Source organism: Pinus tabuliformis, chromosome 4_1, assembly GCF_031772625.1.
Source record: "Pinus tabuliformis cultivar Carrire ecotype Pingquan chromosome 4_1, CPIR1, whole genome shotgun sequence".
In the NCBI taxonomy this organism is placed as follows: domain Eukaryota; kingdom Viridiplantae; phylum Streptophyta; class Pinopsida; order Pinales; family Pinaceae; genus Pinus; species Pinus tabuliformis.
The window spans coordinates 884,932,690-884,943,063 of record NC_142303.1 but is presented as its reverse complement, the minus strand read 5'-3'; positions in this window follow the sequence as shown (position 1 = coordinate 884,943,063).

The following is a 10,374-nucleotide window of genomic DNA, read 5'->3' as shown; positions in this document are numbered from 1 at the left end:
GGTATGCGCTTGGTAAGAGCTTTCCTATATTGTGCTTAATATTTTTTTTAAGTTTTTTTTTCATTAGATGGGGATAAGATCATTCTATTGGTAGATTTTGGGTCTATCTTAGGTGATTTGATTTACCATATGTCTAACCAACTTTCTTGAGAAAAATATATAGTGTTTGTAGGTTCCCCAATCCTTGGGCTCCAAGTTCATAAACTGTGGACATGAACTCACCTTATTTGGACTTCAAATATTTTTATGGTTTATCTAACTTCATTAAGGTTGTAGCTTGCATCTAGTTTCCAAAGTATTATTAGCCATTTAATCAAAGAAAAACTCCATAAAAATTTCTTTCTCAAATTTTTTTTTAAAAAGCATTGTATATTTGTAAATTTTGTAAATAAATTTGTGAATTATTTTTTCTAATTGGGGTTTTGGAATTTTTTGACTTTTGTATATATTTGGGTTATGGGTATTTTTTATCTAGATTTTTTACAGGTGTAATCAAGTGAAAAAGTTGGAATAAGAGCTAAATCTAGCCCTTTGAGGCTAAGATCTAGTCTTCAAAATTTTGTACGGCCAACCATTGAAGAAATTGAGAAAACATGCAAATCTAAAGCAAATAAATTTTTTTGAAGTAAGTGTTTCAAGTTTCATCCCTCTCGGCCCTAGATCTAGCCCCTCCAAGTCTAGTGTTAGCCTCCTAAGGCCCTGTGTTAGCCCTAGAAGCCCCAATGTCACCTTTTTCAGCCTCTTTAGGGCTGGTCGTAAGCCCTAAGGGCCTCGACCCCCTTCGTTTTCCCCAACATCTGAGTTTTTATTCCTTTTTAGGCCCTGTCGTGATGCCCAAAGGCCTCAACCTCCCTTTTAGACCCTCCTTCCCTAGGTCGTGGCCCTTGTGGGGACCACAACAACCCTTTGGGGCTCCTACCCTAAGTTGCTAGCCCTAAGAGGGCTTCTTCCCTTCAATGGAAATCCTTCTTGGCCTTTTCCCACCTCCTTTGTCTCTTCCTTGCTCTTCCTTAGCCTTTTTCCCTTGCCTTTAGCTCTCTTCTAGCCCTAGTTTTAACTCTGTCCATTTGTGAAATTTTTTGGGACTGAAGCTTGGTGTGTTTTGCAGAAAATTTGGCCCTAAGTTGGTGTTTTCAGGTGGCAAAATCATTGGAGAAATTTTGACACATTTTGGGCAAGTTTGCTTCAAGGCCTTGGGCTAGGGTTTTCTCTCTAAACCCTCATTTTCTCACTATGGTCCTACATTTGCAATATTTACTTCATAACAGTGAATTAAAAGCCCAAAAAACACATCTAATTGGTCAAAATACTTCTAAAATTGCATAGTAAAATTTTCGTAAATTTTGGCCACTTAGGCATTACATATCTAGCTTAGATCTACTTGTTAGTTTGTTGGAATATCTTTGCATAAATGAATAACAAGATTTGATATTTTCTGAATATTGCATTTTAAAAGGCTAAAAAATCAATTTTGTCAGTTTTGCAAGCTTACTCTAAGTTTTGGTCATAATTTGGAATTTGTTGTAGCACTAATAACTCATTGTTTACACATTTTATTACTGTTGTAATAAGTTTGTTTCAGATCTGATATTTTCTGAACATAACATCTTAAGAGGATCCTCTTTGGGATTCGAAACATCGACACATTTCACATACCACTGTGGGAAATCCAGAATATTTATCTACAACTCATAAATATACCTTGGCAAGTTGTTGGACATCTCATTGTTCATATCTAGTTACTATATTCTTGTTCTCTCTTGGAGCTAAATTGATTTACTTGTTGTTTTCCTAAATTTAATAAATGTTAATAATTCTAAAGTGCTACTACTGATTTTGGTTAATTGGAATCTAAGAATTACCAAATTTTGCACTTAAATCACATATATAACCTCTAAATCATGTAATCTTGCTTAAAAGATTCAAGTTGTTTTGGCATTAAAATCTAATTGACATTACGGTTGAATCATTGGTGAATAAGTGTTCTATGTTAATATTGTGCTCTTTCATAATCTTAAGAAGCTTGGGTAAGTGTATCATTTATCTTGTGGAATTGGCATCTTAAGTTTTACTCCTAAGCATCTTTTCATTATTGGCATAAGTTTATCTTGTGGTTGGAATTCTTGATCCCATTGGATAATTATTTTAATTTGATAGGTTCAGCATCTTCTAATTTGATTACATTAGCACATTGGTAATTGGAACTTTCTTGGTTGCATTATTTCATTTTATTTACAAGTACTTTTGCCCTTAAAGATTCATCAATAACTTAAAGTACTTAAGCAATATTAACTAAGAATTTCATTCATCATCTCTGCATAAGAATTCTAGGATTAACTCCTCCCTAATAAATTACCTCCAAGCATAAGCTTGGTTGATAGACTCCTAGGACAACCCTTTCTCATCTAGCTTGAGGGATTTATCCCTTTTTAGTGGTTAACAAAGTGACCTTCCAATCATTAGAGCCACAGTCTCTGTAGCGCGGGAGGCATTGGGTGGTTGGAACACGAGGGGAGGTATCATTATTCAAGCTTCTTCTTGCTTCCCACTGGCTTTCATCCCATAACCTACTCCAAAGACTAGTCTCAAAACAGTTAAGAGGGGGGTTCCATTTAGACTAGGCATATAATTTAAAATTAACCAAGATCCTTGCATTACACCTAGTTTCTAGGACTTGCATCTCATATAGGTTAGTTGACCATTCAAGCAGTAGTTTTCCATCCAATTACTTGATCTTGAGTTTTAATAAGCAAGAATTTTGACTCCATAAGGCACTATTCTCGTTTCTAAATCTAATTGAATCCGTAAGTCTTGCTAAATTAAACTGAGTAGCTAGGCCACTCAAGTATGTCTCCCAGATAAGTTGGTTCCTAACTTGTCTTTTCATCCTCTCATTCTCATAGGGTCTACCCCCCATAGCCTGTTGTTGGGAGACAACCAGAATGGAGTGGGTGGGGATTAGAGTGATAGTCCTCACCCTGAGCCATTGTCGCGATGTATGTACAATCTGAGCGACAATATGTACAACCAATTTTTTAAAATTATGAGATAATTATCTCAAAAAATATTCTCACAAATATCTAATATATTTGATAGGAAACACTTACCAAAACTTCCATGATTCTTTTCCAATGAATGTGCTTGAATAATGATCTCAAATCTGTTGATAAATCTAGGGGTAGCTAGATTAGATGATTTCTCTTCTTTTATAACTGCTTGTGATGTTTTTTTACTTGACTTCACTAGATTCTTATTTAACTTGATTATTATTCTGGTTACTATCATCAAACAACTACCAAACAATGAATATCAAAGAGACAAGAGGATACAAAATGTAGGTTGTTAGCCAGGGCCACAACCTCTCCTCTTGTGATGAAAATCCACAAGAATTCTTCTCTTCTTATAGAATCTTCAAATGATGAATTCCAATACCTAAGACCCTTGACAAATACCCCTCCAAGACTAGGTCAACCTTCCTTCTTGATGAAACGCATCTTATAGAAACAAACTATGATCTTCCAGCAACAACATCCGCCCCAACAACTTCTTGAGCAAGTTAAAGCCCATCAACTTTTGCAACAACTTTGACCCCAACAACTTTTCCAACAAAATAGAACCCCAACAACTTCAACCTCTATCAACTTTCCAACAACTTTGATCTCTAGAAACTTTCCAGCAACTTCAAACTCCAACAACTTTCCAGCAACCTTTTCCTCCAACAACTTTTACCTAGCAACTTAAAAAGTTAGTTACACTTAATACAAAGAGAAAGAGACCCAAAGACTTCGACTTTAGCTTCCTTATTGAAATTTGTTTTCCTTGGGACTTCTTCATTTTAAGATCAAAATTTTTTTCTAGCTTCTTCATATGTCTTTGATATATACTCCAAATGAGGTTGAATATCTCTTATATATAGGATTTCTAGGGGTACAAATTTCCTCCATGAGGCCAACTTGATCTTTCATGTAGGCCAACTTGTTGTAGCTCGTTGACAAGGTCTTGGAGGGTCTTTTATGACTCAAATAAATTTCTTTTACATAATAAAAGATGCCCAAAGTGGTCTTACATGTATGACAATGACTCTTTTGACTTCATAATTCTATGAAAAGTCTAGAAGCACTCAATGGGTGCTTGACCTACAAATAAATTTACCTTGATCATGAAACCCATGCATCAAGAATAATATATTATTTTTTCTCTTTTCATCAAACATATAAAATTATAATTACAATAGACATTACGAAAACCTAACCTAGTTACACATTTCAACGCTCTCTCTAAACTAAGGAGGTATTCATAATTCATACATGGTACTTGGACATTCTCATACTGAATAATTATCATAAGAATAGTCGGATTGGTAAGCCATTACATAAGCTATTAATTCATCTTATCTCATTTCATCTCATCATACCAACCAACATTGTCACATAGCAAGGTCTTGAATAACAATTCTATCTCTCCACAAGATCATAGCACAATGTTGGCAACACAATGACTAATAGACACCATCATCATTGTATCTCAAGGCACATACCCCATCTGGATGTTCAAAAGTTACGTCATTTTAGGACCATTCCTATCTTGGAATAACACATCCTCAATGAATTTATTCTTTGACTACTCTTACCTATTGGATGCCCTACCACATCCTCAAAGAGTATCAGAAACTAGGTTCTTACCCAATCCTCCATTATTTCTTCATAACATGAAGACAAGAATGATGTGTCCTTCATGGCCTTCACTAAGACTTATGATTGTTAGTCCTAGTCTAGTGCATCACACATGAAATAGAGAACCATATATGTTACTCCCTCTTTATTGAAGAATCAAGGGCAGTTATATATAGTAGGATTATTCTAGACTTTATAACAATTTGTGAATCACTTTTCCAATTTATCTTTGTTAGCTTTATCTTCTTCGTTTTATTCTTAGTCTGTGTATTTACTTCATCAAACTTCTACCAAAACACAAGAACACAAGATGTTGGCTCTCTTCCACGGAAAAATCTCTCTCTCTTAGAGAGGAAAACCCTTTCGTAAATTTCTCTTATTGAAGCTTCTATTGATCAATGTCAAACCCTAGACCCTTGACAAGAATATCCACCAAGCACAAGTCAAACCTTTTCAAAATCACTTCCTCTTGCAACACTTCATCCTCCCTCTTCCGGAACTTCATCTTCCTCTTTTCGGCACTTTATTCTTCTTCTTCCGACAACTGTAGGAGCCTTAGATGGTATGCCCTACAGTGATCCTTGTCCTTTTTCTTCCTTCGCTTGAGATGGAGCCTTTCTAACTTAAGAAGATGAACTTGTCACCTCCAAACTAGACCTTGATTTCTTCACAAAGATTGCAAAATTAGAGCAACAGTAATACAACCCTAATTATTTGCACGTGTGAGGGTATACCTTCACAAAAACTATATTAGATTCCTTCTTCTTCCTTCACTTGTTTAGCCTTCTTTCTTGCTTGAATGAGAGGCCTTATAGGCACTCTTTTCTAGCCCAAATACTTATCCTTTATGACTGCAATATCTTGATATGACAGCATAATAGCCTTCTTGCCTTCGCATGTGTGACTACAATTAGCCCTAGAACAGTTCCCAAAAACTCACTTTACTTCCTTCCTTCTTCACTACACTTGGAGACCTCTTTTCTTAACTTCTTCATACCCTTTATTCATCCTTTCTCTCACTGATTTTAGAGATGATATGATGATAATTTGAGGAGGTTGAATGGCTCCTTATATAGGAGTTTGTCTCCTTATTTTAGGCCGACTTGAAGCCGACTTGCTCTATACAATTTGGATTGCTTCTTTTGATGGTGCCAACGCTTGGAGGAGGCTTATGAATTTGCTTGGAGGTCTTCTTATGACTATAATACATATTATTACATATTGTAACAAGTCCATAAGGGCATTTAATAAATACATTGACTCTTTGACTTCCTAGAACGACTTAAATATGTGTTTGACCTAATCAATGGGCAAGAAACTCATTGTTATAAATAAATAAATATTTCTTTTTCTTTACAAGTACAAAGATCAAAATTACATTTATTAAGACTGAACATAGTTACACTTTCTTCAACATTCCCTCTAAACGAGGGAGGTATTCATAAATCATGACAAGGTGTTTGGCTATTTTTAAATCCTGAAGAATTCACATAAGAGAAACCAGATTGGCAATCCATCTGTTGTAGCATCATAGTAACCAACATTGTTCACAACAAGGCCTTGACTAACAGCTCTATCTCTCGTAAGATCATAGCACAATGTTGGCGAGACCAATGACTTATAGACACCTTAGTCATTGTCTCTCAAGGTACATACCCACCCGGGTATTCACTGAGTATGACATTCTAGGACTATTCTTGTCTTGGGTTCCCATCCCTTAAAGAATATCGGTCCTCTAGCCTACTCTTGTCTTGGATGCCCTACACATCCTCAAAGAGTATCAAATGCTAGATGATTACCCAATCCTCCCATTCTTTCTTCCTCAATGAAGACAAGAATTTTTTGTCTATCTTTTGAGGAAGACATGCCCAAGTTTCCTCTGACAAGGAACTTGTCCAAGCTCCTTTGTAATTGGGAAGTTGTTATAACTCCCTCTTAGCTAGGGACTTGTCCATTCATCAACAACTTCTTCTTCATGGGTCCTTTTGTTACATGATCTCCTTCTTTCCTTTGATGTCATGAAGTATTTATTTTAACTTCTTCTTGGTAGGTCACAGGCCATCGATCACTTTCCTTCCTAGATTTTCATGTCATCTCTCCTTCATGGAAAGTGGCCTTCTTGATGTGTGTCAGGTTCTTTCATCATCTCGCTACTCCTTTGTCATCTTTCTATGCTTCAGAATACTTATCACATAGATGCTTAGTGGTACTTGCTTGTTCCCATTATTCGATTTAGTAGCCCTTCATGACTTCATCCTGACATTGCTCCAACATTAAATAATGCTTCTGTTGGATGGCTTCTTCATCATGGCATCTTTGTATAGTTGAATCAGTTATCTTCACCTTAATATCCCCAAGGCCTTCATAAGTGTCAAGGGTTCTGTTGACGGTGTTGGATCTGCCAACATCAAGGGATCACCCTGGTATGAAGTCCCAACTAGACCTCACACCGTTTGGTGTGGGAGTCCCATATGGTATGATGGCCCAGTTGCCATTTTCTTAAGGATTTGCCTCAACTCTTGCTTGTTAGCATAGGAGAGTGGTTCACTTTGTCTTTGAGAAGTGAGGTTCGCGTTCCTGGTGAGTGTAAGTGTACTTGCGTCAATGGTTCTTTCACTGTCATGGGAAGAAGGTGAAGGTGAGTTCCAGGTTGAAAGGGATTAGTCCCAACTCGGCTAGGAACACACAACACAAAAGGACATACACAGCTTTCGGCGGAGCAGTCCACTCGGATGAAGAAGTCACAACATACAAGGTAAGATAACACATACAACACTCACGGATTAGTCTGAACGAGTGCAACAGTTGTCACACCAAGGTTCATGTGAAAGGTCTGCCTGATGTCCGACAAAGTAGTCGACACGGATGGGACAACATTAACAACATATACAACACATTTCCATTAATAGATTATGAATTACAAAAAATGAATCAGTTAAGATGTAGAACATAGGTTAAAGAAACATGCATTACAAGTGTTAAATATCAGTCTTACAACAAATACAATACATGTGTGAAAACGTGCTGGCCTGTTAACAGGTTTCTAATTAAGCGAAAATTCCAAGACGCATTGTTACGCTATACATCACTAACCCCGTCAGAGAGGCGTTGGAGCCACTACTTACTCCTCAAAGAAAATATTATAGACTCTCTTGGCTATGTGGGAAGAGATGAGGTGAAACATCCCTTGCATGTACAAATGAGGGGCTATTTATAGCTAAGGGTGAAACTGGCCCTTGTGGTTGTTTGCCTACCCTCATGACTGTTTGACTTCCATGACTCTTCGACTTACATGACTCTTTGTTCAACAAGTGGGTCTCTTAGACTTCCACGTTACACCACATTGATTGAAAACAAGCCCATGGTGGAGATGTGGGCAACATGACTCATGATGTGACTCGACATGACTTGACATGACAATGTTGGTACATTCATGCTACCGTTGGAGTGCATGTCAAGCTATAGTGTTGCTGGATGATGGATGTCTTCATGGCGTATCATAGCTTTACCTCCTCTTGGCGAAGTGCACAGAGTCTTCGATGGTCCTTAGTTCGCTTGATGAAGCTTTACCATGTTGTTCCTTACTTGCATGTTGGAAGGCTTGATAGGCTAATCTGTTCATGTAGGTGCATGTTTGTCATGTTCGTCTACTTCACATGCTTCGTTCATTCGTCTGTTAGTGAACCTATCATTCTGCATGTGCTCCCTTCGTTCATCCTATTCGTCGTCTTTCCATGTTCATTGGTGTACTTGTACCTACAGTCACTCATGATAAGATGACATCAAATCCAAAACCTCCTAGTCCACCATGACACGTGATCATTCGGATGTAGGTGACCGCGAGAGGCAGGAAGGCTATGATGTGGGATGATGGCTCCGGGAAACTACTGATGAAAACTGCGCAAGAGTCACTGAGAGATGGAGACAAGCAATCTGAGTCGGCAGTGACTGTCTGCAAGGTGTGGCTCTGCTAGGAAGAAAAATTGCACAAATTTTGGGAGAAACAGTGTTGGCTGCTGGAAGGCTTTGTTGGGAAGAAAAATTGCACAAATTTTGGGAGAAACAGTGTTGGCTGCTGGAAGGCAAGGCAGGCATGCTCTACATATTTTTCAAAACGAACGGGCAGTAGGGCTAGACAACCAGATTTGTGCAATTTTCTAGAGGAATGGGCTAGGCATGTAGGGTCAGCATGTAGGGATTGCGCAGTTTTTATGGGGAACTGCCCGGGTCACTGGTAGCCAAAACTGCGCAATTCCCAAAGGGAACTTCCAGTTGGATACCCGGGGGACTAGCAATAGAAACTGCACAATTCCCATAGGGAAAAGGCAGTCTGCTGCTAGGGGCTGTTGGCAAGGAAAATTGCGCTGAGGTTGGGAGGTTGGCCTACTGATCATCTCTGCATAATTTATGAGCTGAGCTGACTAATGGGCAGCAAAAGGCCTGCTCATGAACATTACGCAATTTCTGAGATGAACTGGTCAACTGTCGGGATGACTAACTGGGAAAACTACATGATTTTCTGAGGGAGACAGGGATGGGCACTTGGTGTATGTCCTTCCTATCTATGCAATTTCCTCAGTTAGTTGAACGAGTGAGATTTGTGGCCTCTACACAATTTTTGAGGGGAGTCAGTCCCAGGGTGACTGACGGGCCCGACTGTGTGGGTGGCCAACATGAGAGTTGATTGAATTGCTTGCGGGCAACACAGCTTGAAAAGAATAGCTTGGTGCTTCTGCGCTATTATGGTTGACACTTGATCGAGTCGATGGCGGGGTGATGGTCCGGCTGTCTGAGGGGAGTCCGGTCGTTAGAAATTTCAGTGAAATGGCGAAGTGTGTGAACAATCGAAAGATGCATAGGTGATCATACGAACACACTTGCATGACTTGATAACAAGACAACCAAACCATCTAGACACACATGTTCAACAAGACTACCCGATGATGTAAGTGACAAGCACGACACTCATGATTGATCGTTCATTGATCGAGACAATGCTTGCACAACAGTGAATGTAACTTCGTGTGTGAGTGCGACAGATGCTTTCATAGTGAATACAACAAGCACATACAAAGCGAAGACTTTACCAGAACATGGTCACAAGCATGACTCAGACATGAGCATACAGAGACTTGAATGCAATGAACCAAGCAAGGTGGATGTAAAGACTCACACGAGCTTACGAAGTGAACCCGAGTGTGTGCAATCATCAAGTGAAACTCTTCAAGGGAGGCTCCATAATTGGTGCAGGAAAAAATTTTGGAGGGTCGTTGTAGCCGCTACAACACTTGGCGACACACTAGTAGAACTCCAGCTTCTTTTTTTCGGTTCATTTCTAGCACAAGGCCTTGGTCTTTCAGGGAGTATTGAATCATTGTGCAAGTTACCTTAGTTTCCCACTTACCTCATGTACATACATGGTTCACATTTTTCCAACTCAGTCAAACACAATCAAAATTTCAGCTTCGATCTCAGTGTTCTAAATCTAGGAAGAGTAGTTTAGCTCGTGAGTTGAAGATTTTTAGAGTATAAGTTTTCATCTTTGGTGTTGCTCCACTGCCAGCAAGCCTAGACAGTACCCTGATGAAGTCACGCAAGAACACACACATTACTCCACTTCCAGTGAGCCTGGTCAGTACCCTAGTGGAGTTGCATGCTTCACCTCTATGCGCAGGAAGCCTTTCTCTTCTATCACCTTTAT